Source organism: Rhinatrema bivittatum, chromosome 8 (assembly GCF_901001135.1).
Source record: "Rhinatrema bivittatum chromosome 8, aRhiBiv1.1, whole genome shotgun sequence".
Taxonomy (NCBI): Eukaryota; Metazoa; Chordata; class Amphibia; order Gymnophiona; family Rhinatrematidae; genus Rhinatrema; species Rhinatrema bivittatum.
Genome location: NC_042622.1, coordinates 55,843,386 through 55,871,069, shown reverse-complemented (window position 1 = coordinate 55,871,069; position 27,684 = coordinate 55,843,386). Strand labels below are relative to the sequence as shown.

Genomic DNA, 27,684 nt, shown 5'->3' with positions numbered 1-27,684 from the left:
CCGCAAGCGGTGACAAGAGGAGTGGAGATTTGGCGGGCCGCAAGCAGTGCCCAACCTGCTCGTGACCCAGAAAACACACAGTCAGCGGGCGTAATCGAGAATAAAGTAGGAGTCAGGGCTGAGACCGGGGGGTGGCGGCACAACAGGGGGAGGGGGGGGCACAAGGGAGAAGGCTCGCCTAGGGCGCCTAATCCCCTTGCACCGGCCCTGCTCACATCCATGCCTCTCATCACAATTAGCAGTAATAATTAGCAGTAATAAATTAGCAGTAATAAATTAGCAGTAATAAATTAGCAGTAATAAAAACTACCAAAACTACCAAACACATTACCTTGAGAGATCGGGCCTTTTCAACAGCCGGCCCCCTTCTATGGAACTCCATCCCACCGGACCTTAGACAGGAGCCCAGCCTCCCAACCTTCAGGAAGAGACTTAAGACCTGGCTGTTTAAAAAAGCTTTCCCGGACACCGATTAATTCTATTCAGCCAGATTCTACCACTTCCACATGTAAAAATGTTATTACTAATGTAAATACCTATACCTAATGTTATTCTCTTTCTTTTCTTCTCTCCTCCCAGTTCTATTACCTTGTTATTTGTAACTGCTTCCTTCTACACAAATAGGTTATTGAATTGTTTACTGTACACCCCTGTTATATGTAAACCGGCATGATGTGTTTGCAACATGAATGCCGGTATATAAAAATTTTAAATAAATAAATAAATAAATAAATAATAGGTTTTGGCTCACCCATGTGGGACATTCAGATGATGTGCTCTCACAGTTTATAAATCCCTGCCACCATTTCAAGGCACGGGTTTCCTTGTTTGACCCTCTTAGGGTGATTTTTTTTTATGGGACAGAACTCTGTGGTCATGTGGATTATGATCTGGGTAAAAGAATGGAGACAGAGTGCCATATCCCCTACTTTTTCTCCATGGTTTTGGAAACTTTTCTGTTATTAAAGGAGGACATTTTTCTACCCTTCCTTCCTCTTTCTTTGTTTCCCTTTTGAATAAGATTTTTCCTTCTTGTTTTCATTTAACTGAATGCCCTAAGGTCCAGGGACTCAGATTTGGTAACATCTGGAGGATTCACATCCATTACCTGGGAGAAGGAGAAGACCAGAGGCATCAGCTAGATGCATCTACTATTATCTTATTTATTTATTTATTTATTTATTTTTCTTTTTTTTTTTTTTATATACCGAAGTTCCTGTATGAAATACAAATCACTCCGGTTTACAAGGAACAGAAAATCGCCCAGGGCTTAAAACAATTGATCTTATAAGGAATCTGTAACTGAGAAGAAGAGTTGAACAGTACCAACTAGGTGCTACAAGGAGGAGAAAGGAGAATAAAGAAGACTGCAGGAGAGGTATGAGAGCTGGTACTTGAGATTCATTTCATTTCTGGAACTAAATTTCCACTCATTTCACAATGCAAGGAAGCCACAATTAACTTTCCTGGTTGGGAAAGAGAAGGAGCTAAATTATTAAAGAAATTGGCTTTATTCATCTATTTATTTAATAGCTTTTATATACCGACATTCGTGGGTACATCATGCCGGTTTACAAAATAACTGAAGGAGGAAAATACAAAAAAACAGGGTGGGGGGAGGGGAGCAGCTAGAAAGAGAGAGGAGCGAGAGAAGAGGGGGAAAAAGAGGAAGAGGAGAATAGGAACAGTACCTGATGGAAAAACAACCAAAGAACATAATATGTAACATTGCAAATTATACACTCAAAAAGGGACTGTGTATGACCTTATACACTGTGGATAACCTTCATGTTATATGGTTATTTAGTTAGCCCCTAAGTTCCATGTAAACCGATTTGATATGAATCTTTTTCATGAAGGTCGGTATAGAAAAATGTTAAATAAATAAATATATATATAAATTATACATTCCAAAAAGCACTATGTACAACAATATACATTATCTTTCTAACTAGTACATTCAGAAGACACTATATATGACATTACAAATTATACGTTCAGAAAGGCAACTATATATAGTTTAGCAGGGGTTGCTAATGGGAAGGAAGGGTTTAAGGACAGGGGAAAGGGGTATATAAAGGGGTATAAAAGGGGGTATAAAAGGAGGTGCAGAGATATGAGAGACAAATCAGAGTACAATTATAGAAGGCTCGCCTAGGGCGCCTAATCCCCTTGCACCGGTGCAAGGCTCCCCTTGCACCGGTAATGACAAGGGCTCTTTCTCTGAAGGAGTAGAGGGAGCAGGGGGACTACGTAGGATCCGGATCAGGGCAGGCCATTTAAAAGAACCATGTTTTAACCCCTGTTTTGAATTTCCGAATGCATGGTTCTAGTCGGAGCTCAAGTGGCATAGTGTTCCAGAGGGAGGGGCCTGCAATGGATAGGGCTCTTTCTCTGGTGGAGGTGTGGTGAGCACATTTAAGGGAAGGGGTGTAGAGGGTTCCTGAAAGTGCGGTTCTAATAGGACGATTGGAGGAGCAGAATCGAAGAGCATCCTCAAGCCAGGAGTGATTGTGGTTGTGCAGGGAGTTGTGAATAATGGTGAGGGTTTTGTATCTGATGCGGGAGGAGATGGGAAGCCAATGGAGTTCCTTAAGAATAGGGGTGATGTGGTCGGCTTTGCATGTATTTGTAAGGATTCTTGCCATAGCATTCTGTAACATTTGCAGGGGTCAAATAGTAGAGTAGGGGAGGCCTAGAAGTAAAGAGTTGCAGTAATCCATTTTTGATAGCATTGTTGCTTGCAGGACTGTGCAGAAGTCTTGCGAGTGGAGCAGGGGTTTAAGTTTTTTGAGGGTGTGGAGCTTGAAAAATCCTCCCTTTATGATTGTGTTAATGTAGTTTTTGAAGTTTAGTTGGTGGTCTAGGGAGGCACCGAGATCTCGCACGAAGAAGGGAAAAGCATTTGAGGGGAGGGTGAGGTCATAAGCAGAGGGCAGCGTCCGGTCAGGGTGATTTGAAATGATGAGGAGTTCAGTTTTGGAGGAGTTTAAAGCAAGGTGGAGGTTAGAGAGTAGGGTGTTAATGGAGGCGAGGCATGTTTCCCAAAACCTAAGAGATTTGGTGAGGGATTCTTGAATAGGGATGAGGATTTGGACATCGTCTGCATATAAGAAAAACTTAAGACCAAGGTCGGAGAGGAGGTGGCAGAGCGGTAACAGGTATATATTAAAAAGCGTGGAGGATAGTGAAGAGCCCTGAGGGATGCCTTGGGTAATGAGGATGTGTGAGGATTCGGAATTTGCAATCCTTACAGCATAACCTCTATTATTGAGGTAGGAGGAGAACCAGTAGATGGCTGTGCCTGAGATGCCAATCTCGGTTAGGAAGGTAAGGAGGATTTTGTGACTGATAGTGTCGAAGGCAGATGATATGTCAAGAAGGGCCAGGATAAAGGATTATCCGTGGTCCATGCCCTTGAGGAGAGTGTCAGTCAGTGAAAGTAAGAGGCTTTCTGTGTTACGAGACTTACGGAAGCCGAATTGAGAGGGGTTATGGTCTTCCAGATAGTCAGAGAGCTGTGAATTGACTATCTTTTCCATAATTTTAGATATGAAGGGAAGGTTAGAGATAAGACGGTAGTTTGAAGAGTTGGTGGGGTCAAGGGTAGGTTTTCTGAGAAGAGGCTTGACAACAACAAGTTTGAGGGGGTCTGGGACTTTGCCATAGGAGAGGGAGCAGTTGATTATGTTGGAAAGGGGTTTTGCGATGATGGAGGGAATGGAAAGGAGTGCTTTAGTGGGGATAGTGTCAGAGGTGTGTGTAGCAGGTTTGATTTTTTCTTTTTTTAAATGGATTTGATTTCCTTGGTGGAGGTTAAATTGAGAAACTCGAAGTTGAGGTTGGGATTTTTGGGGAGTGGTTTGGCTGGAGAGGGGTTGGAATGGAAGCGTAGGAGGAGGTTTGATATTTTATTTTTGAAATAGAAGGCGAGTTCTTCGCATTTGCTCTTGTCTTGTTCATCTGTGGCGGGGGGGGGGGTAGATTTAGTGAGTTCTGCGACATATTAGAATAAAGCATTTGCGTTTAATTGGTAAATATGGATTTCTGCAGAGTAATAGTCGCGCTTAGTTTGGAGGGTAGAGAGTCTGTAGGTGTGTAGTGTAGATTTGTAAATGGCTGCGGGCCTAGGGGTAGGGTTTTTGCGCCAGGTTCTTTCTTTACTTCTGAGGTCGTTTTTTAGATTTTATAAATCAGTGGTGTACCAGGGTTTTTTAGTTGACTGAAAGTGGTGTATTTCTTTATTGATGATAGGGCAAATTTCATTGGCTATGGTGGTGGTGAGATTGTTCCAGGAGGAAAGGGCAGCATCGGGGTTGGTGAGGTCTAGGTTGTTGGTAAAATTGTCAAAAGCAGAGATGAGGTCTTCAGTGGCGCATGGTTTGCGAAAGGAGATTTTGTTACTATGTGTGGGGGTGATAGAGGAGGGCAATTTTATGGAGAGGAGTATCCCTGTCCCATGGTCTGACCATGGGACAGGGATACTGTCAGGTGAGTGGGGAGAGTGTATACAGGAGTTAACGAAGATAAGGTCAAGGGTTTGACCTGCTTTATGTGTGGGGGAGGTGATGAGTTGTCTGAAACCAAGGACAAGTAGGGAGTTAAGGAAGATCTCACAGGACAAGTGGTAGGGATGGTGTCCACATGGAGGTTGAAGTCTCCTAGTATTACAGCAGGGGTGTCAATATTGAGATTGTCAGATATAAATTCAATGAGGGGGGATGGGTCATGTTCCAGTAGGCTGGGGGGAGGGGGCATATATGAGGCACATTTGTAATTCTTTGGATTTAAGAAGGCCGATTTCAAATTTGTGGGGGGCATTGATGTTTAGTAGTTTGAGTTTGAGGTGTTTTTTAGTGGCAAGGAGGAGGCCACCAGCTCTTTTTTTAGGTCTTGGGATGGAAAAAATGTCGTAGGCATGTGTGGGCAGCTGGTTTATGAAAACATGGTCAGTGCTTTTGAGCCAAGACTCTGTGATGGTGCAGATATCAGGGCTGGAATCAGTAAGTAGATCATGGAGTATGGGAGCTTTTTTTTAGGAGGGATTGGGCATTGAAGAGAGATATAGCTAGTGTGGTGAGGCCCAGAAACTGTGTAAGTGGTGAAATCATAATTGGTAGCAGTGATTTGTGCTGAGCAAGGGGGCGGAGGGAAAAGGGTATGGGGTGTCTGTGGGAGGGGCAATATATGCGGGGGATGGTGTGCATGTTCAAGGGGGCCGCTACAAAGGGAAGATGGGGGGGAAGAAAGATGAAATTAAGTTGCGGGAACACTAATGGGCGACACTAAGGGGCACAACAAGGGGCAAGCTCCTTGGTCGCGCTCCTTGGTAATGCTCCTTAGGCGCGTGATGCCTGAGTGAGAGGCAGATATTAGGGAAGTGCCTAGGGAAGCTCTCTGGTCTGAGTGTACCTACTGCCTGTGAGCAAAAAACTGTTTCACTTTGTTTTGTTTTGTTTTTATACTGAGACTCTCTTTCTATATTTTTTTTCAATATAGAATGTGCACTAGTGATGTGCATTCGTTTTTCCCAAATTAGGCAATTTCAATGAAATTGCCTAATTTGTATGGTTTGGGGGAACCGAAAAAAGAAATAAATTTTTCCAAAATTTCAGCAAAATTCATTTTTCATGTTAGTGCGTGCTAACTCCCATTAGCGTGCACGACTGCAAAAATTGGGACCCCCCTGAAAAAAAAACCCCGAACCGCAGGAAATACGAAATTTCCCACGGGGGGCCCCCGAAACGAAGCCCGAGACGATAGGGCTTAATGAAGCACATCTCTAATGTGCACTGTGATTTTTGTTTCCTGCGATCAAGGTACCAATGAATGATTTTATGGTTGAACAATAGCTACAGTGTGTGTTGGGGGGGGGGGCATGTTCCTTTTGCTCGTCTGATTCAAGAGGAGCTCCAGGAAAAAATAAATACTCTTAAGGGCCTTGAAAGGCTGACTCCCTGCTGTGCAGGAAGAACTTAAGAGCATGGGGCAGAGGCTTCACAAATATAGCCAGGTAAGTGTAATGTACTCACTCAAACGCTAAATATTAATGCTACTGCCTATCCCAAAATAACCAACTAATCTGCTTATTCAACGTTATCTGGTCAGATATCCAAATATGTGGATAAAAGTTTAACAGGATAACCGGATATTTAGATTTAGCCAGATAAACTCTAGTTCATTTAAAAATTTGCTCCATTTTCACCCATTCTAATTTAACAGGCTATATTGTAGGGATGTGCAGGCAAAAAGTTTTCGTTGACTCGTTGATAAGTTTTCGTGGGGTGTCGATTTCGTTCAATATGGACATAAGGAGAATTCCATAAGTTGAGGGTCTGTCCATTAGAGATGTGAATCGTGTCCTCGATCGTCTTAACGATCGATTTCGGCTGGGAAGGGGAGGGAATCGTATTGTTGCCGTTTGGGTGTGTAAACTATCGTGAAAATCGTTAAAATCGTGAGCCGACACACTAAAACCCCCTAAAACCCACCCCCGACCCTTTAAATTAAATCCCCCACCCTCCCGAACCCCCCCCCCCAAATGCTTTAAATAACCTGGGGATCCAGCGGTGGTCCAGAACGGCGGCGGTCCGGAACGGCCCCCTCAATTGAATCCTGTTGTCTTCAGCCGGCGCCATTTTGCAAAATGGCCGCCGCAAAATGGCGGCGGCCATAGACAAAAACGATTCGATGCAGGAGGTCGTTCCGGACCCCCGCTGGACTTTTGGCAAGTCTTGTGGGGGTCAGGAGGCCCCCCCAAGCTGGCCAAAAGTTCCTGGGAGTCCAGCGGGGTTCAGGAAGCGATTTCTTGCCGCGAATCGTTTTCCGTATGGAAAATGGCGCCGGCAGGACCGCCACTGAACGACCTCCTGCAGTCGATCTCCTGCCGGCGCCATTTTCCGTACGGAAAACGATTCGCGGCAAGAAATCGCTTCCTGAACCCCGCTGGACTCCCAGGAACTTTTGGCCAGCTTGGGGGGGCCTCCTGACCCCCACAAGACTTGCCAAAAGTCCAGCGGGGGTCCGGAACGACCTCCTGCGTCGAATCGTTTTTGTCTATGGCCGCCGCCATTTTGCGGCGGCCATTTTGCAAAATGGCGCCGGCTGAAGACAACAGGATTCAATTGAGGGGGCCGTTCCGGACCGCCGCCGTTCTGGACCACCGCTGGATCCCCAGGTAATTTAAAGCATTTGGGGGGGGGGGGTTCGGGAGGGTGGGGGATTTAATTTAAAGGGTCAGGGGTGGGTTTTAGGGGGTTTTAGTGTGCCGGTTTTCCTGCCCTCCCCCTTCCCCCGATTTACGATTTTTTAACGATAAATCGGGGGAATTGGTATTGTATCGTGGCCCTAACGATTTTTGACGATTTAAAATATATCGGACGATATTTTAAATCGTCAAAAAACGATTCACATCCCTACTGTCCATATGTTCACCGGTTCCCTAAATAAAAATTTAAACCCCTCACCCTCCTTAATCCCCCCCAAGACTTACCAAAACTCCCTGGTGGTCCAGTGGGGAGTTAGGAAGCCATCCCTGCACTCGTCTGCGATTTCCTCATGGCGCCGATAGCCTGTGTTACAGGGGCTGCCGTGCCATTGGTCAGCCCCTGTCACATGGTCACCGGCGCCATCTTGTGCTCCTACCACGTGACAGGTAGGTCATGCGGCAGGAGGTCGCTCCGGGACCCCCGTTGGACCCAACCGGAACTTTTGGCCAGCTTGGGGGGGGTCAGGAGGCCCCCCCAAGCTTTTTTTTCTCTTTTAAAAATATAAGTTGCGTTTTACATATGCGTTCAAAACGAATGCACACCCCTACTATATTGCTACTCACTGACTTACTGAATATAACCCCTGGGTGGCATGTAACCCCTGGGTGGCATAGAATGTTGATGCTGTCCCCAGAGGTACATGGAATTAAAATAGACTCTATATGCAACCGGTTCTCCCCAGATAGCTTTTACTTCTGAGGTCCACGGCTCCCTTTGGGGGGAAGCATAGCTTCAAGGCCCTTTTGCAATTGCCAACTTACATTGCCTTTTTCCAGTCCTTGTAAACAGCACTGATAATCTCCACAGTCTATAGCAGCAATGATCACACTGAGAGCAATGCGGTTTCCAACTTCTTTACTGATAGTTGATTAAACTGAATGAAGATTATTTACAGCATTTAATGTCAAATCAAATTGATGGACAATAATGAAAAAGAAAGATCAATAAATTTGTGACCTCACTCTTTTAGTAAAGTCTCCGAATTTATACTTAGCTACATAAGAAATGCCATACTGTGTCAGACCAAGGGTTCTTCAAGCCCAGAATCCTGTTTCCAATAGTGGCCAATCCAAGGCACATGTACCTGGCAATAGATAGATCACAAGTTTTCTATTGCTATATTGTATATTAGGGATGTGAATCGTTTTAGGACGATTAAAATTATCGTCTGATAATTTTAATATCGTCTTAAACCGTTATGGAACACAATACAATAGAGATTCTAACGATTTATCGTTATAAATCGTTAGAATCGTGAGCCGGCACACTAAAACCCGCTAAAACCCACCCCCGACCCTTTAAATTAAATCCCCCACCCTCCCGAACCCCCCCCAAATAACTTAAACATTTCCTTGCCAAATCCTACCTCCTTCAATCCCCCACCCTCCCGAACCCCCCCCCAAATGACTTAAATTACCTGGGGGTCCGGAACGGGCTCCTGCTACTGAATCTTGTTGTCTTCGGCCGGCGCCATTTTCCAAAATGGCGCCGAAAAATGGCGGCGGCCATAGACCAACAGGATTCGACGGCAGGAGGTCCTTCCGGACCCCCGCTGGACTTTTGGCAAGTCTTGTGGGGGTCAGGAGGCCCCCCCCAAGCTGGCCAAAAGTTCCTGGAGGTCCAGCGGGGGTCAGGGAGCGATTTCCCGCCGCGAATCGTTTTCCGTACGGAAAATGGCGCCGGCAGGAGATCGACTGCAAGAGGTCGTTCAGCGAGGCGCCGGAACCCTCGCTGAACGACCTCCTGCAGTCGATCTCCTGCCGGCGCCATTTTCCGTACGGAAAACGATTCGCGGCGGGAAATCGCTCCCTGACCCCCGCTGGACCTCCAGGAACTTTTGGCCAGCTTGGGGGGGGCCTCCTGACCCCTACAAGACTTGCCAAAAGTCCAGCGGGGGTCCGGAACGACCTCCTGCCGTCGAATCCTGTTGGTCTATGGCCGCCACCATTTTTCGGAGCCATTTTGGAAAATGGCGCCGGCCGAAGACAACAAGATTCAGTAGCAGGAGCCCGTTCCGGACCGCTGCCGTTCCGGACCGCCGCTGGACCACCAGGTAATTTAAGTCATTTGGGGGGGGGTTCGGGAGGGTGGGGGATTTAATTTAAAGGGTCGGGGGTGGGTTTTAGCGGGTTTTAACGATTTTAACGATATATCACGATATTTTACCCCCCCAAACGGCAACAATACGATTCCCCTCCCCCTCCCAGCCGAAATCGATCGTTAAGACGATCGAGGACACGATTCACATCTCTATTGTATATTGTTATATTTTATACGCTTTCATCCCTCGGTCCCAAGCAGCCCTTCTCGCCAGTTCCCCTGTTACCCTCCACTTTTCCCTACCTCAGGTCTCGGTTCATAATGCTCTAAATGGTTTTGAAAAACGTTAATACCCTGTTACCAACCAAGTTGTCATCCCCTGTTCAATGTACCTCTCCTGTGTTTGATGTAAACCAATATGATATGACGGGTCATGAATGTCGGTATAGAAAAAGAATGAATGAATAAATAAATAAATAAATAAATAAGCAAGCTACTATTGCTTATTAATTACCGTAATAGTGTATGGATTTATCCTCTAGGAATTTATCCAAACCTTTTTTAAACCCAGTAACACTAACTTCTGAAACCACATCCCCTGGCAATGAATTCCAGAGTTTAACTATGCGTTGAGTGAAAAAGAATATTCTTTGATTTGTTTTAAATGAGCTACTTGCTAACTTCATGGAGTGCCCCCTAGTCCTTCTATTGTCTGAGAGAGTAAATAACTGATTTACATTAACTTGTTCTAGTCCTTTCATGATTTTCTAGACTTCTATCATATCCCCCCTGTCACTTCTTCTCCAAGCTGAACAGTCCTATCTTCTTTAGCCTTTCCCTTCTTAATAATTCCAAACATTCTGTTTGCTTTTTTGATCGCCACAGCACACTGAGCCGACGATTTCAATGTATTATCCACTATGACGCCTAGATCTCTTTCCTGGGTGGTAACTCCTAAGACAGAACCTAACATTGTGTAACTACAACAAGGGTTATTTTTCCCTATATGCATTACCTTGCACTTGTCCACGTTAAACTTCATCTGCCATTTGGAAGCCCAATCTTCCAGTCTCGCAAGGTCCTTCTGCAATTCATTACAATCCGGTTGAGATTTAACTACTCTGCATAAGTTTGTGTTGTCTGCAAATCTGATCACCTCCTTCGTCGTACCCTTTTACAGATCATTTATAAATATACTAGACGTTAAGCCCGTAACAACAGGCTACATTAAAAAAAAGTTTTCGGTCCATTTCCTCCCCCCATTCTCCTCCCTCCCACCTCATTCTCCCCTCACCCTTTATTCTCCCTCCCACCTCCCCCCCTCTAGTCTCCCTCCCTCCTCCCCTCAGTCACTCCCTCCTCCCCTCTCCCCTCCCCTCAATCACTCCCTCCTCCCCTCAGTCACTCCCCTTCCGGATAGCACAAATGAAAGATCTTCGGGGGAGGTCCCTCGCGCGCGCTTGCCACTACTGCGCCTTGCCTCCACCGCTCCTGGCCGCCGCCGCTCCTCCCAGCGCCATTTTTGTTATGGGCAAGCTCTGGCCGACTTGCTCCCCCGCGCATGCGCGGTAGAGTTGCTCTCTACTGCGCATTTGCGGCACGTCGGTCCGGGCTCCCTTATCTAGTAGATTAAAAAGCACCGGTCCTAGTACAGATCCCTGAGTTACTCCACTGCTAATTCCTTAACAATTGATCTCCTTTTCTTTCCAATTACTTAGACTTGAAGAATGTTGCGGTCCCAGGCCGTGCCCCGGTCCCTCCTCCTACTACCACGGGGATGGTCCGGGCCACTGCGGCGTTTCTCCGGCCTGTACAGGCCTGCACAGCTCCTCTCCACAGCGCTCCCTGCTGGAGGGAGACGCCGCCAATGCTCTGAGGCTGGCCCCGCCGCTTAGGCGCATGCTTGCACAGGGACTCCACTCTTAAAGGGGCCAGCGCGGGAAAGGGTAAGCACCGCCCCAGGATGACTCAGACGTTTTTAGGGTATTTAAACCCTGCATCTAGCTCCAATCCTTGCCTTGCAACGAGGTTCACTCGCCTTAGAGTCTCTAGTTGCAGGTCTGACTCCGGCTTGATCCTTGACTTCGGACTTCAGCCCGACCCTCTGTATTCTGCACTTCTATCCAGGAGACTTCACCTAAGTCCAAGCGGCTGGGTCCTCACAGGCTCCTCCTGGCGGGATCTCGGGCTTCCAGTGGTGAAGATCCATCAGGTCTCCTGCCTCGGGCCGCCTACCGGTTGCAACCTCCACTGTGGGCCTTCCCACAGTGCATCACCATCTGTTTCAGCCGGCTCATGGGTCCACGAACTCAACAGTTTGCAAGGCCATGGACCCGGCAGATCTTGCTGGCCTCCAGGCCATTCCTGGCATCGCCCAGCAACTACAACAACAACAACATTGTCTGGATGTCCTGACGGCCACTGTGGAAAGACTGGCAACCCGAATGGACACCACACCTCCATTACCACAGCCGGTGCCTGCTCAGATGCCTAGCCTTGAACCAGTGACTACTACGCAGCTGCCACCCCCTTCCCAGTATTCAGGGGACGCTAAACAGTTCCGAGGTTTTCTCAACCAATGCTTTGTTCATTTCACCCTGCTCCCATCGCAATTTCTGTCTGACTTAGTCAAGACCAGCTACATCATTTCCCTGTTGGAAGGCCTCAGCAGAACCAGAGGTCACGAGCTGAGGCTCCAGGGAGGAAGACTAAGAACCAATGTCAGGAAGTATTTCTTCACGGAGAGGGTGGTGGATGCCTGGAATGCCCTTCCGGAGGAAGTGGTGAAGTCCAAAACTGTGAAGGACTTCAAAGGGGCGTGGGATAAACATTGTGGATCCATCAGGTCTAGAGGACGTGTATAAAGAGGAGGCAGCAAAACACTGCACAGAGTGGCAGTAGCCACAGAGGCATTCACGGAGTGGGATGCCAGTGGCCAGTGGTTGATGTTCCACCTTCACGGAGCGGAAGGATGGAGGGCTGCCATCTCCAAATTAAAAAAAAACAAACAAACAAAAAAAAAAACAGGGGTGGGTAAGAGTATGTAAAATTAACGGAGAGTTCATAGGCTATAGGTATTACCAATTATTAGGCTTATTCAATATTTGTTGATGGTTAATGTGGCTTTCAATGCATACTTCACTTTCAATGCATATCCAGCATAGCTCTCTGCTTAAACGGCAGGGGAGAAGAAAAACTAATACTTCACACATATCCAGCATAGCTCTCTGCTTCAACGGCAGGGGAGAAGTAAAACTAATAGTTCACACTTATCCAGCATAGCTCTCTGCTTCAACGGCAAGGGAGAAGAAAAACTGATACTTCACGCATATCCAGCATAGCTCTCTGCTTCAATGGCAGGGGAGAAGAAAAACTAATACTTCACGCATATCCAGCATAGCTCTCTGCTTCAACGGCAGGGGAGAAGAAAAACAACCAATAAGAGCTGAATAACATAGTCTGGGTAAACAAATAAGTATGGGTGTAGCTTGCTTGTTGCGGCAGTTACTACCCCTAACTAATCAAGCTTGATATTTCACTTGGATGCAGCTCCATCACTGCTCTCTGCATTAATGGTGGGGGTGAAAGGGAAATAGAACCAAGGGTTGCTAAGAGCCAAGAGAAACAGATAAGTATGAAAGGAAAGAAGTGTGAAGCTTGCTGGGCAGACTGGATGGGCCGATTGGTCTTCTTCTGCCGTCATTTCTATGTTTCTATGTTGTCTGGGCTTTGCTGTTGTGGGAATGTAAAGACCCCATCTTGGGGGACCTGGAACAATTTGTGGCTACCTTTAGACAAATTTTCGATGAATCTGCTCACTAGGGATGTGCAGACAAAAAGTTTATGTTCATAAGTCCATAAGTCGAAAAGGGGGGTCAATTTCGGTCAATATGGACATATGGAGAATTCCATAAGTTGAGTCTATGTCCATACGTGCACCAGTTCCCTAAATAAAAATTTAAACCCCTCACCCTCCTTAATCCCCCCCAAGACTTACCAAAACTCCCTGGTGGTCCAGTGGGGAGTCAGGAAGCCATTATTCTATTCCTTTGCGAGGAGCACGTGACGTCCGCGTCACGTCGGAGTGACGCGGCAGTCACGTGGTCCACCGCGGTTCCGCTCCCGGACCCCTCGTTGGACACAAACGGAACTTTTGGCCAGCTTGGAGGGGCCTCCTGACCTCCCCAAGCTGGCCAAAAGTTCCGTTTGTGTCACTCCGACGTGACGCGGACGTCACGTGCTCCTCGCAAAGGAATAGAATAATGGCTTCCTGACTCCCCGCTGGACCACCAGGGAGTTTTGGTAAGTCTTGGGGGGGATTAAGGAGGGTGAGGGGTTTAAATTTTTATTTAGGATCAACGATCGCGATTTCCAACGTATTCAACATAGCTATGTTGAATACGTTGGAAATCCGATCGTTTTCGCCTCATCACTTTTTTAAGTTAAAAAAAAAAAAGTAGCGTTTTACATATAAGTTCAAAACGAATGCACACCCCTACTGCTCACTCCACGGCAGCTACGGAACTACTACGCTTACGCCAGGGTACTCAGTCACTTGCAGAGTATGCGGTTGAATTCCGCACCCTGGCCACTGAGCTAGACTGGAGAGAGGACAGTCTCCACGGGATTTTCTTGGAAGTTCACTGGGAGAGGCTACGATAGACGGCTGCTACCTCAAAGAAATATGCAGACCAAATGCGGCGCTCTGCGCCAGTATTTCCGCCTGGCGATAAGGTATGGCTAAGCACCAAGAACATCCAATTGCGGATCCCCTCCATGAGTTTGGCTCCCCGGTATATCGGTCCATTTGCCGTTGTGGAGCGAGTGGGCGCAGTCTCTTACTGTCTATGCCTTCCGCCCACCTTAAGGATCCACAACGTCTTCCACGTGTCCTTACTCAAGCCCTTGATTCTGTCGGTCTTCCATGACAAACCTCCAGATCCAGTTAGACCCACTGCTGAACCAGACATTGTCTATCAGGTAAAAGAGGTCCTTGATGTTCGGTTCTTTCATAGAAGATGGGAATATATTCTCTCCTGGGAGGGGTATGGTCCCAAGGAGAATACTTGGGAACCAGCCTCCAACATCCTGGAAAAGAACCTCCTTCGCCAGTTCCACTTGGACCACCCTGCGAAGCCCAAGCCTCCAGGAAGGGGGCGTAGGAGGGTGGGTACTGTTGGGGTCCCGGGCCATGCCCCAGTCCCTCCTCCTACCTCGGGGACAGTCTGGGCTGCTGCGGCATTCCTCCGGCCTGTACAGGCCTGCACGGCTCCTCTCCACGGCGCTCCCTGCTCGAGGGAGACACCGCCGATGCTCTGGGGCTGACCCCACACCTGCACACATGCAGGGACTCCACTCTTAAAGGGGCCAGCCGGGAAAGGGTAGCACCGCCCCAGGATGACTCAGATGTTTTCAGGGTATTTAAACCCTGCATCTAGCTCCAATCCTTGCCTTGCAACGAGGTTCACTCGCCTTAGAGTCTCCAGTTGCAGTTCTGACTTCGGCTTGTTCCTGGCTTCTGACTTCGGCTTCTTCCTGGCTTCTGACTCCGGCTTGTTCCTGGTTTCTGACTCCGGCTTGATCCTTGGCTTTGGACTTCGGCCCGACCCTCTGTATCCTGCGCTTCCATCCAGGAGGCCTCACCTAAGTCCAAGTGGCTCGGGTCCTCACGGGCTCCTCCCGGGGGGATTTCAGGCTTCCAGTGGTGAGGCTCCAGTAGGCCTCCTGGCACCAGCTTCCTCATCTTCACTCCAGGACGTCTCTCCAGCTACTGCCCACAGGAGACCATTAGTAAGTCCAAGTGGCTCGGATCCTCACGGGCTCCTCCTGGGGGGATCTCAGGCTTCCAGTGGTGAAGATCCATCAGGTCTCCTGCCTCGGGCCGCATACCAGTTGCATCCTCCACTGTGGGCCTTCCCACAGTGCGCCACCATCTGTTTCAGCCAGGGATGTAAATAATTTTTCTGACAATTGAAAATATCAGAAGATATTTTCAAACTCGTCAGAATTCGGGGGACCCTCGAACCCGATAGGAAAACCCCATGAAATTTTTTGCGGGTTCTCTTATCATTTGGGGGGGGGCGGGAAGAAAGGGCACTTAAAAATAAACCCCAAACCCACCCTGACCCTTTAAATTTAATTCTTTCGCATCTCCCACCCAAAATTCTTAAAGTACCTGGTGGTCCAGCGGGGGTCTTGGGAGCGATCTCCCACTCTCGGGCCGTCGACTTCCACTAATCAAAATGGAGCCTATGGTCCTTTGCCCTTAGCATGTGACAGGGTAACCATGCCATTGGCCGGCCCCTGTCACATGGTAGGAGCAATGGACGGCTAGTGCCATCTTTAAAAATGGTGCGGGCCATCCAGTGCTCCTACCATGTGACAGGGGCCGGCCAATGGCACGGATACCCTGTCACATGCTAAGGGCAAAGGGCCATCGGCGCCATTTTTATTAGTGGCAGCTGACGGCCCGAGAGCGGGAGATCACTCCCAGGAGCCTCGCTGGACCACCAGGTACTTAAAAAATTTTGGGGTGGGGGATGCGAAAGAATTAAATTTAAAGGGTCGGGGTGTTTGTTTTTTTTCAGCACGACACAGCCGATTAAATGGGTAAGAATCTCGGGAACGAAGATTTCCCGTGGTTTTTGCCCGAAGTCGATACCGGAAACGAGTCCGGTACTGATTCACATCCCTAGTTTCAGCTGGCTCAAGGGTCCACGAACTCAACAAAGAAAGCATAATCCTTCTTCCAATTCTCAAATTTATCTCAATCTTCTCCTCACTGTAGAATGGTTAGAATTTAGTCCCAAGTTATTAATCAGAGCCCAGCAAGTCCCAGTTCTCTTACCTTTCCTGTAGTCTTCTTAAGTATATTAGATCTCCTTCTGAAAGCACAAGTGGACACTTTCCTATCAAATGCAGCAGACTTCAGTCAATAGGAAACTCATCTCTTGAATAATACCTTCAGTTCCTTCCCTCTGGTAATGGACAGGAATCCATTTCTCCTTGTTGGAACCTCCACTCCTCAGGATCTTCCTAGGTGAAAGATTCCTCCTGCTCCCCATTGATTGGAAACTGGGTTCCTGGTACTAAGGGCACTCAGTCCCAAAGGAACAAAAACAGAACTTGTCTGAAAAGGGGAAAAAGCAAAGAAGAGACAGGAAGGGTGGAAAACCTTGTCTCCCAAAATGAAGAAAAACAATTCAAATATGTACCTCCTCTGCATCAGGTCACCGATTGATCTATCCACTGGAGGTGAGATAGAAAGCAGCAGAATCTTCCCTATATAGGGATGCCCCCAATCCTCCATGAAGGGATACCAAGGCTTTCACAAGGAAAGGCTCCAAAAAGTGGCTCATAAGAGTAAATAAGCCAAAACAAATCAGACAAAAGACTGATCCACAAGGGTAACACAGGATGAAGCTCTTAAGTTAAAAAAAAAAATTAACAGGCGGCAGGGACATCTTGCTTTCTGAAAGACTAACCAAAAATCCACCCCCTTAGCTGGTGGCAGGGGTTTATATATTGCTAGAGCACATCATCTGCAGCTCCCATGTGGGGGAGTCAAACCAAAATCTCTCTAGTCTTCACTAAAGCTCTCTGAACCTCCCCAGTTAGTTAGTACATTCCTTCTGGTAAGGAAACCAGAGTGGTACATGTGAGGTCCTCTGTGTGGTAACTGAGGCAGTAGGAGATAAAGTGACTTGCCCATGGTGATGAGCAATATTCCCTCTAAGTTTTGTGGATTGTGTGTGCCAAAAATTTCTCATATGTAATGTAGTGTACAAATGTTCTTTAAAATGCAATCCAATTTTTCTTTGTTTTCATGTGTGCGTTTTGTTTTCTAGCAGCTTATAGAAAGCCTTGATGGTCACAAGGAATGTCAATGAGAGAAGTGGGATTTGAACCCTTGTTTGCAGCACATTGTTCTAACTACTACTACGTCACTTCCTTCTTCCCCCAATGTGAGTACCAAGATAAATTTATGCTGACTGCAGGCAAAGGCAAAATACTGTTCAATAAACTTTATTGCACTGGTACTGATTTTGCTGTATTATATCCACTTAAGACAACCCAGAGACCTATATTAAAATTCTATTGTTTGCATTGCTGTTCATTACTAAAACATATTGTGCAGTATTAGGTATCAGGGTTGCCTAGTAATTTTTTAACCCAGCATAAAAACCCCAAAGAATATGAAAGATGGACACTTATACAACTCTGCCTTGGAAAGGGAGTCACACTTCCAATCCCTGCTGCGTACTGGCTCACTTGTTATAGGATTGGGGAATACTGATTCTGTAATGGGGACAAGGCAAACTATAGAACCCTAAATGGGATCACTGTTGAAAATAACCAATCCACATTTAAAATGTGATTTTCCAAGCAAAATCTAAAAGTAAGCATAAAAAGACTGATACAATTCTTCAATTTCCAGAAGCAACCAAAATACAGGCTTGATTCCTTAAGCTTCTTAAGTACAGATCAACACCACTAGGATCCCAGTGACTTCTAGGGATGTGCAGCCCCCCCCAATTTTTCATTTCAGTTTGTATTTTCATTTTGGGATGATTTCGTTTTTTGGTTTGTATAATGTTGTTTTTTTTCAGTTTAGTTCATCTGACAAAATGAAAAACAAACCCCAACAACAACAAAAAAACAAAACCGCCTCCAGTGTCCAGTGGCCTTCAGGGGACAAAAACTGAACCAGGACTCTCTCCCATCTTAAAGTGTCAGGGCTGGGGAGCTCCCACTTATCCCACTCCCAGAGCCTGGTTCCCAAAGGGCAGGAGCGAAACCCACTCACTTCCATAGGACTGTGCATCAAAATGCTGCTGGCTGCACTGGAGGAAGGCACCAAAATGACATCACTTTGGAGCAACCCTCCAGGCAGCAGTCAGCACCATTTTGAGAGCACCAGGACTCAGATGGGAGTGAGTGTGCATCGTTCCTGCCCTTTCGGAACCAGGAATCTGGGACGTGGGTAAGTAGGGTTAGGGTGCTAGTCAGCTCAGTGGCAGGCCAGATTACTTTTTTGGCCTAGGGAGGCCCAATCAGGGCCATTTTTCCAAAAATTCCAGGAATACAAAAATACCCCCAAATTTTCAGGTACTTTCATTGGTGGCTATTTTTGCTTTGTTCCATTTGGAATGAAATGAAAAAGGCCTCATTTGTTGCATTTTTGGAATTTGTTTGAAATGGACGCACCTGCCTAATATCTTCCCAAGAAAGCTTTTTGCCTCTTCAGCCCCAGAAGGAAAAGTGCAGAATCCTCTTCTTACCCTGCTCTTAATTATTCACTCACTAGTAGCAGGCTTGTAAAAGGCAGTCCCAATTTCTAGGTTGGATTCCTCCTTTTCTCCACCTTTCGTCATGCTCTCCTGCAGATCTGAGAGCCTCAGAGCAGAGCCCAGGTCCTTGGCTGCTTTCCCTGATCTCCTCAACCACTCCTAAAGTGCTTCCCTCTGGTGACTCATTGAGTTACATTAATAGTGGTAATCTGCTGACCCATCCTTCAGGGGGAGAACCCTCCTGTAACGCCTAATGATCACTACACCCACTGAAATCCCTCATTGCTGGAATATTCCAATTATACTTTATGGGGAAAACCCCTTAATCTTCTCTACACTTGTTTGGAAAATTGAAATCATGTCTTCCTGCATCAGCCCCCTAATCTCATGGAGATAAAGTCACCAATGGCCTGCCACACGCCTAAGTTCAGAATATCAGCAAGGCACAGCAAAAAAAAACAACAACATTAAAATAAGCTGATTTTAAAAGTAAATATTTTTAAAATAGGAACTAGGTCACAAATTCTATAATGTAATCAACTCTTTCCAGAATGGGAATAATTAGCCCCTTTAATTAAACTTTTCTTGCTGCTAGACATGAGAACGGTGCCCAGTAGCACCTGGTTGGAATGTCTATCTGCCTATGCAGCAAACAGAGTGCCTAAGGATTTTACTGACCTAATCTACCCCTTGTGTCCCATGGTTGCTCGAGGTGATTCAGTTTCAAAATGGAGAGTTGCAGGAAGGGTAGAACTGCCAATCGTTGTTCCACTCACATACTGTGGCGAAGAAATTCACAGAACTGTGCTTACCTGCAAGCTGTTAATTTAAATTCTCTCTATTGGGAAAAATAACATTGCACTGGCAGGACCGGGCTGGCCCAGTGGCACAAATGAGGCCCATTATAAGCTGCCAAAGACTTAAATTGACTAAACAAATTCTGTGAAGGCGTAATGGGACCTAGCATGCCTGCTGCATGTGTATTCCAAGTATGTTTAACTATGATGAAATACTTCAGTCAATGTGGTTTGTGTTTTTAATCTAAATACAGCATTTATTTCTGCATTCTAACATACATTGAGCTAAGTATGTTGAGGGATTTTTGCTTACACATAGGCACAAAATGACCAGTGAGCCTAACTTCAGTGCCGGGAAAAATAGTGGAAATTATTCTCAAGATCAAAATCGTAGAGCATATGGAAAGACATGATTTAATGGGACACAGTGAACACGGATTTACCCAAGGGAATTCTTGCCTAACAAATCTGCTTCATTTTTTTGAAGGGGTTAATAAACATGTGGATAAAGGTGAACCGGTAGATGTAGTGTATTTGGATTTTCAGAAGGCGTTTGACAAAGTCCCTCATTAGAGGCTTCTACGAAAACTAAAAAGTCATGGGATAGGAGGCGATGTCCTTTCGTGGATTACAAACTGGTTAAAAGACAGGAAATAGAGTAGGATTAAATGGTCAATTTTCTCAGTGGAAAAGGGTAAACAGTAGAGTGCCTCAGGGATCTGTATTTGGACCGGTGTTTTCCAATATATATATATATATATATATATATATATATATAAATGATCTGGAAAGGAATATGACTAGTGAGGTTATCAAATTTGCAGATGATACAAAATTATTCAGAGTAGTTAAATCACAAGCAGACTGTGATACATTACAGGAGGACCTTGCAAGACTGGAAGATTGGGCATCCAAATGGCAGATGAAATTTAATGCGGACAAGTGCAAGGTGATGCATATAGGGAGAAGAAACCCTTGCTGTAGTTACACGATGTTAGGTTCCATATTAGGAGCTACCACCCAGGAAAAAGATCTAGGCATCATAGTGGATAATACTTTAAAATCGTCGGCTCAGTGTGCTGCAGCAATCAAAAAAGCAAACAGAATGTTAGGAATTATTAGGAAGGGAATGGTTAATAAAACGGAAAATGTCATAATGCCTCTATATCGCTCCATGGTGAGACCACACCTTGAATACTGTGTACAATTCTGGTCGCCACATCTCAAAAAAGATATAGTTGCGATGGAGAAGGTACAGAGAAGGGCAACCAAAATGATAAAGGGGATGGAGCAGCTCCCCTATGAGGAAAGGCTGAAGAGGTTAGGGCTGTTAAGCTTGGAGAAGAGACGGCTGAGGGGGGATTTGATAGAGGTCTTTAAGATCATGAGAGGTCTTGAACGAGTAGATGTGACTTGGTTATTTACACTTTAGAATAATAGAAGGACTAGGGAGCATTCCATGAAGTTAGCAAATAGCACATTTAAGACTAATCGGAGAAACTTCTTTTTCACTCAACGCACAATAAAGCTCTGGAATTTGTTGCCAGAGGATGTGGTTAGTGCAGTTAGTGTAGCTGGGTTCAAAAAAGGTTTGGATAAGTTCTTGGAGAAGTCCATTAACAGCTATTAATCAAGTTTACTTAGGGAATAGCCACTGCTATTAATTGCATCAGTAGCATGGGATCTTCTTAGTGTTTAGATAATTGCCAGGTTCTTGTGGCCTGGTTTGGCCTCTATTGGAAACAGGATGCTGGGCTTGATGGACCCTTGGTCTGACCCAGCATAGCAATTTCTTATGTTCTTATGAAACATTTACTACATCTGTCCATTCAGTTTAACTTTTTGCATGCAACAATGTCACAATCATTGTTTTAACAACCCTGACAACAGCTTTTGCAAACCAAACTGCTACTTCCAATCCTGGAGGTTGTATCTCTAAAGGGATATAGATAGAATAAAAAATAGTTAAAAAAAAGACTACCAAAATACAGTCCAGAAAAGAGCCACCAAACAGCCTATGGAGTGAGACTTAAGGACCTAAATATGTATAAATTAGAGGCCAGGAAAGGAAAGAGAAAGATATTTAAATATCTCAATGGTATAAATAACTTGAAGCAAACCTTTTGCAGTGGAAAGAAATTTCTAGAACAAGCGACACAAAACTGGCAGACTAGAGTATTTCTTCACAGAAAGGGTGGTTGATGCATGGAACAGCTTAGCAGGAGTGGAGAGCAAACCAGTAACAGAATTCAGGAAAGTTTGAAGTGAGCACATAGGGGTGAATTTCCAAAACGGTCCATGCATAAAAATGAGCATATTTTCCCTTAGGCTCAGGATTCTGTCATGAGGCTGTTCTTCCATAATAGATCTACCTTATGTTATGGACAGAAAATTTAGATATGCTGAGATATTACAAGGTCCACTCAGGACCGGAGGAAAAAGGTTTTGGCTATGCACCAAGGGGCTCAGGCCCTTGGTGCACAGTTCATGGTTCGTTATCCATGTACCAAATGCATTTTGAAATTATAATAATGCTTGACATGTGTACTTTCAGCCTTCTCAGTTGCCATATTAATAGAGATATGATCTAGTCTTTTCATATTTTCTTCTTCTTTTTCTTGGTTATTCTTGCTCTCATTTATTTCACCTCTCCTTTTTCTTTAAAATGGAATTTTGGTTGTTTTTCCCTTCTTTCATTAATGATGTTCATTTTTCTGTTGTCTGTGGGCCCAAAATTTCTGTAACAAGTCTTGTGTTATAATTGTAAATTGCAATAAAAGTAAAATGAAATTTAAAAAAATTAGCATATACACACACAAGTAACCCCTACACGCGTATTCCATATTTCAAAAAAGTAAAAACTGCAAATTTATTTTCAATTTCGCATAAATAAGGGAAAGTCTACGGGCATTCCAGAGCCAACATTTACACTCATAAGTTGCTATTTTAAAAGACATAGATATAGATTTGCCAACTTACTTGCATAATTTTATACCTGCTAATTATCTGGCATAAATTATATTAAATGTACTTATTGTGTAGTATTGGGTGAACTGAAAGGAGTTCTAGGCTGAAGAACCAGGAAGGTCTTGATGACCTGCAGAAGGACTGGGTGAACTGGTGGGCTAATTTGTAACACTGGTAATTTCCATGATGTGTGCATGTTTTCAAATACACGTCTTACGGCATAAATCCCGATATATGCGAGTAAAGTCCTACTTTATTTTCATGCATAAAATTTCTACATGTATATTTTTAAAATATGTAGGAAAAGTACATGTATTCAATGCGTTGGTATACAGTATGTTGTGGGGTAGAGATACATGGGGTAAATATTCAGCGCTGAGCGGCTAGTGAAGTTAGCCGTATGCACATATCTGGCTAAGTTAACTGGGATATTAAGCGGCACAGTCGCACCACTGAATATACCTGGATAAGTTAGAGTTAGCCGGATATGTCGTATCCAGCTAAGTTTAGACCTGCCTATGGTTAAGTTAACTGGCTAAGTCCGCTCCTCCCCGGAACGCCTACCTCCTGCCCCAAGAATGCTCCTGATTTTCCGGGCTAAATTCTAGCCAGATAAGCCTTTTAAATATTCAGCTAAGCCATTTAGACAGGTAACTTTCCCGTTACCCAACTAAATGGCTTTTGAATATGTACCCCACATGTATTTTATAAAACACACATATATAAAATACTAGTGTAGATCTGCTCGCAGCCATATATGTGCATATGTGCCACCATGAGCATTTGTTTGAAAGTTATCCTCAATGGATTCTTTGTTAAAAAGAAGTGAAGATAACATCATAGATCAAGTGGGGTCTATGGTATTGCAACAGGGAGGAAATTGTACAGGCTAGGTGGGCCTTATGGTCCTTATCTGCTGTCATATTCTATGTTTCTGTGTTTCACTGGTCTGGATCACATTTCTTGTCAAAGGATACCCTCCAGTCCTGACTGTAGTGTAATATAAAGACTGAGGTTATGTGGGTAGTTTTGATCATTTATGTAAACACTCTTGGTGATTGTTCCTAAGCCATGCTTTGTAATTGAGTAAAGTGTACAGTAGAGGTGGGTTCTAATAGCCCTGCTGTTGTGGAGGAAATTGGCTTTTTTCCAGGTTGTGAATCCTTTCATTCAACAGGAGTTTATAATTGCACCAGGACAAAATTATCCAACAGTTATCTGCCCACATAGGTTCCTTCTTCACAACTGTGGACCCTTGCTGCTGTGGTGGGTTGAGACCTTGGATTCCAGAAGCTGGCAGGTCTTAGGCAAGAGTCTTTGTGGCATTGATGTACGTGTTGATCCAGGGCCAGGCTAGGGTCAAAGGCAGGTGGCAAACAAGACTGGTCAAGGTTCAGGCAAGGGTCAGAGGTAGGCGGCAAACAAGAATGGTCAAGGTCCAGGCAGGGGTCCAATCCAGAAGTCAATCCGAGGGAAGGTACTGGTAGACTGGTCTGGAGAGGCAAGGCAAGGATGAGCTGGAGAGACGAGGCAGGCAGTAGGAAGCAGGAACCAGGAGCAGCAGCACCACACACACACACTGCACACATCCGATGTAGGAGAACTGTTGCTGAGGCAATGCTGTGGGGCATGGCTGGGCCTTAATTACCCAGCCGCATGTCATCATCAGGAAATGCCAGCGGCTCGGGTTTCCACCACAGGCCTTTTAAGAGGCGGCACAATCTGCGCGTGAGCACCTGGAGGCAGCTTGTGGGGGAAGGAGGATGGCAGCTTGTGGGGGAAGGAGGATGACAGCACTCACATCGGAGGTGTGAGTGCTGTCAGTCACGAGTGGCTCCCATGACCGCCAAACGTAATAATGCTGTCCCTAAAGCTTATGAAGAATGATATATTTAGCTAATTTGTATGTTGCTCCAATTATAGTTATTACAATTTTAAAGAGTCCAGTAGAAATGGGTCAATACCAGGTGTATAATCTAGGACAGGGGTCAGGAACCTTTTTGGCTGAGAGAGCCATAAACGCCACATATTTTAAAATGTAATTCCATGAGAGCCATACAATATGTTTAAAACTAAATACAAGTAAATGTGTGCATTTTATGTAAGATCACACTTTTAAAGTACAATAAGTCTCTGAAAATACTACACCAGGCCTTAAGACACCAATACATCTCCTATTAGGAAAACGAGGTTTGCTCGCTCATTCACTCTCTCTCTCTCCCCCACCCCCACCCCGGGAACTCACGGCAGCAGCAGCCTTCTCCCAACGCTAACCTCTTCATTTTCAGCCCTCGCGGAGGCGGAGTCCCATCGGCCACGGCTGAACCTCTTCATTTTCCTCCGAGCCGCGCTGCAGTCTTCTTTTCTTCGGGCCGATGCCGAGCGCACTAGCGTGGCCTCTTCTTTCTGCGCACGCACCCGATACTCTTCACTTCCTCTTCCGGGCCGCGGGGGGGAGGGGGGCGGGAAGAAGAGAGCACACCGGTGCCGCTGACTCCAGCTGTCCTGCCGCGTTCCGCCCGGGCTGACAGCATTTTAAGCCCGGGCGGAGGAGGACCGGGGAGCAGCTGGGTCAGCGGGAAAGTGTGGCGACACTTGTCTGCGAGCCAGATGCAGCCCTCAAAAGAGCCATATCTGGCTCGCGAGCCATGGGTTCCCGACCCCTGATCTAGGATCTGCAAATTATGAGCCTATCCATATAAAACAAAGTATTTGTTTCCTAAGATGTTATGTTTCATTTTTCAGAGTCCATTTCAATCATATTACACTCTGGTTCCAGCTGAACCATATTGCTAATGACAAAAAACTGTGAGTGGCTAATACTCATAGTCCATCCTGGACTGCAGCCTGATAACACAAAACAACCAAGCAGAAACGGTGTCCTTTAAACATTTTCTGGGTCTGTTACTTCACAGATAATAGCACAGTTCCTCACTTGAGCCAGCGGTGCTCCATACATGTAGGGCAGGCCTAACAAACTGGAACAAAACTTCATGCACCAACTTAAAATGCCCTTTAAAACAGAATCCTGCCACTCTCTAAGCCAGGCCTAAAGCTGCAGGCTCCAGCCTGGAATGCTAGGTCTAGGTTTACCAGAGTTCTCCCTCTCACTGACCCCTGCTCCTCTGGCTGTGCTGCCTCCCTGGCAGAGTCCTGACTCTTGCAGGCTCCAGCACGCAGGTCCTTGGCCCTTTGTTTGCTGGCTAACCTTTTCCAGCCCCTCCAAGGGACTTTTCTTTCTGCTTAAGCCATGCCCTAATCAGCCACACTTGTTTTGTTTCCATGGCCCCTGTCCCCTTAGAACTACACTATCAGCAATCTCCTTCCTATCTCCCTTTCATTTTCCCCTTTGCAGAACCCTCTGCTCCGCTGCTGGGCTAACTCTGTACTTTATCCCTGGTCGGCTCCCAGCCAGGTGAAGTCCTGACTCCATTATAGACTCAAAAGCCTCCCCTTGAGATCTTCACTGTTTCTTTTCTGCCATTCCTTTTACATTGCTCTTTCTGTCTCTGCCAGCCTACCTGCTCCATATTTCCAGGTCACCTGCAAGCATGCAGAGCCTTGGCTCCACCACAGCTGTACAAGTCAGTAAGTATGAGTCACTACTGTTTCACAGCAGATACAGGGCAGGATGTACTGAACAATTTTCCCATAGGAGTGTGCATTTATTTTGAAATGACAAAAAAACCCAAAAAAAACTGTACAAAACGCTCGTTTCATTACGCGTCACTTCAAAATGAAATGGAAAAAAAAAAAACCTCATTGGGTTGTTCTACCACAGAATGCAGCCATGATGTGGTTCCCCGCCCGCCCGCTTGCCTCCGTCTCTCCCCAGCAACACCAAAATAAAAAATTGAAACTCCCCGGGCCTTCTCCTGTTCTGCGTGGGCTCGTCTTACCCCATCCATGGGACGCAAGAAGTCAAAATGAGGCTGGAGCAATCCCCAGGCGCTCCTTCTGCTCTGGATCCTGTTTTATGGTCCGAAGGTGGGCACCATTCAGTTTTAAGGCGATAGGCTGTACGCGTGCACACTGCATGGCCCCGACCTCAAAGCCTGCCGGCAGAAAGGAGCAACTGGGGGTTCACTTCTGCCCCATTTGGACTTCCTGCAACCCACAGATGGGATAAGATTGACCTGAGCAGGGTGGAGGGATGGAAGAAAGTTTGCTCTGGGGAGTTACAATTTTTATTTCAGTGGGGCAGAGGGGGTGGGTTTGGGGGAGGAGGGAACCCGGCTCCTTCATTTCTTTGGGGGTATTTTTTTTTTGGGGTGGGGGGGGAGAGGGCTTTTCTGGGAAGGGATCGCTTTGTCAAATGCAACAAAAAAATAAAAGATACAAACAAATCCAAACCGATGAAATGAACAAAATCTGTTTACATTCACAGCCCTGTTTTCCTGTAGACACAAAATGAAGAACTCTACAGTGTGCTAATTAAGGATTCCTTCTCAGTACAGTAGAAGAAGGTTGCCTTTATTCGAACTCGGTGAGCTAAACGTTTTCTCCACATAAAAGGTAAGGAAAGTTTCTCATTGTCTGCTCTAATGGCAATTTGTCTTCTTTTTTTTATCTGTTCTTGCTTTCTCCTTCACTGTTTCTCCTCTCATATCTTTTCCTGGATCTCTTTTCCCTTTTAACTTTTCCTCCTCCATCTCTCTCTCTCTGCATGTATATTCATATATTACAAGCATTTGATTGCTCACCCTGACACCAAAGTGTCCAAGGTGAAGTACAATGGAGCCTTAGCTGCCTTTTGCCTCACTTCTCTTCAGCTCTCCTGTCATCACCACCTCTTCCCTCCCTCCTCTCCAGCATATCTATTTTATTCCACTTCCTTCCCCCATCCTTTCAGTTCCCCCATTTTTAATTTCCCATGTGCACTCCATTTGCTCTTTACCCACCCCTCACTGTTTCTCACCTCGTTCTTTATTTATTTATAAACATATCTATTCTGCCTATAGCGGCAAACCGGGCTAAACGGATTATTTCTGCTTACATATTTATTCCTCCTGGACCACAGGCCACCCACAGATTTAACTCTCTAAACCAGCCCCCATTCCCCCCCCCCCCCAACAGTAAGCATCTCCACTCTCAGTTTTTATAGAATTCAACCCTCTAGCACCTCTTCTCAGAATTCTCTTCCAACGCTCACCTCCCCTCTCTCAACTCCCCCAGAACATATCCCTTTCCTCTTTCATCCCTCAACATCTCTGACCTCTTTCCTCCAGAATTCACCCCTCTGCTCTCTCACTGATTCACATTATTCACAGGTACCTCCCTCTATTTCAACAAAATCTCCTTACAGTGATTTTAACCATTGAA

General features: G+C 45.7%; 1 long non-coding RNA gene across 2 annotated transcripts in view; it reads left to right on the top strand.

Moving 5' to 3' along the window:
* Positions 1-1,216: 1,216 nt before the first annotated feature.
* Positions 1,217-27,684, top strand: part of LOC115098202 — a 39,623-nt gene continuing 13,155 nt past the window's right edge. The window contains exons 1-3 of one of the 2 annotated variants that reach the window (XR_003858447.1): positions 1,217-1,378; positions 17,159-17,272; positions 26,750-26,877. This is a non-coding gene — a long non-coding RNA (uncharacterized LOC115098202). Of the gene's footprint in view, positions 1,379-17,155; positions 17,273-26,749; positions 26,878-27,684 lie in introns of both variants that reach the window. The other variant, XR_003858446.1, reaches the window with a different exon arrangement.